Raw genomic sequence first — 1,025 nt, forward strand, 5'->3', positions numbered from 1 at the left:
TAGCTAACCTCATCAAAAAGAGGAAAGAAAAAAATAATACAAGTAATGGGGAAAGAAAAGGATATAATTACCAAAGACCCAGTGTAAATTCAATGACTAGCAATAGTTACATTGAGAATCTTTACACTCAGAATTGAATACACAGAAGAAATAGACAAATTCCTAGAAAGGTACAAATTACCAAAACTGAATCAAGAAGATATAACAACTCTCAATAACCCAATAACAGTCAGTGAAATACAGACTGTAATTAAAAACCTACCAACAATGAAAAGTTCAGGTCCTGATTCACAGCTGAATTCTAAAAAATTTTAGAGAAAGGATAATCCCTATACTCTACAACTCTTCAGTGAAATTGAAAAGGAAGCAATTCTCACAAAATCATTCCTGGAGGCAAGTATTATACTGATAGTAAAACCAGGAAAAAACACAACTAAAAAAGAGAACCACAGGCCAATTTCCCTCATGAACATAAATACAAAAATCCTCAATAAAACCCTAGCAAATAGAATACAGCAAATCATCAAGAAGATTATACATCATGACAAGGTAGGATTCATCCTAGGAATGCAAGGATAGTTCAATACATACAAATATATAAATATAATACACTAAATCAATAGAGCCAAATACAAAAGCCACATGATTATCTCTATCAATGCAGAAAAGGCTTTTGACAAAGTCCAACACTCATTCTTGTTCAAAGTCCTATAGAATATTGGAATAGAAGGCCTCTACTTCAATCTGATAAAAGCCAGTTATGAAAACCTAATGGCTAACATAATTATAAATGGGAAAAAATGAAATCTTTTACTCTGAGATCTGGCACAAGACAAGGACATCCTCTGTCAGCACTCCTACTCAATATAGTTCTGGAATCATTAGCTAAAGCCATTAGACAAGAGAGATAAATAAAAGCAATAAGAATACATAAAGAAGAATTTAAACTATCATTATTTGCATATAACATGATACTTTTCTTGGAAGACCCAAAAACCTCCACCAAGAAGCTACTAGAATTAATA

Source organism: Octodon degus, unplaced genomic scaffold (assembly GCF_000260255.1).
Source record: "Octodon degus isolate 3935 unplaced genomic scaffold, OctDeg1.0 scaffold00012, whole genome shotgun sequence".
NCBI classification, from domain to species: Eukaryota; Metazoa; Chordata; class Mammalia; order Rodentia; family Octodontidae; genus Octodon; species Octodon degus.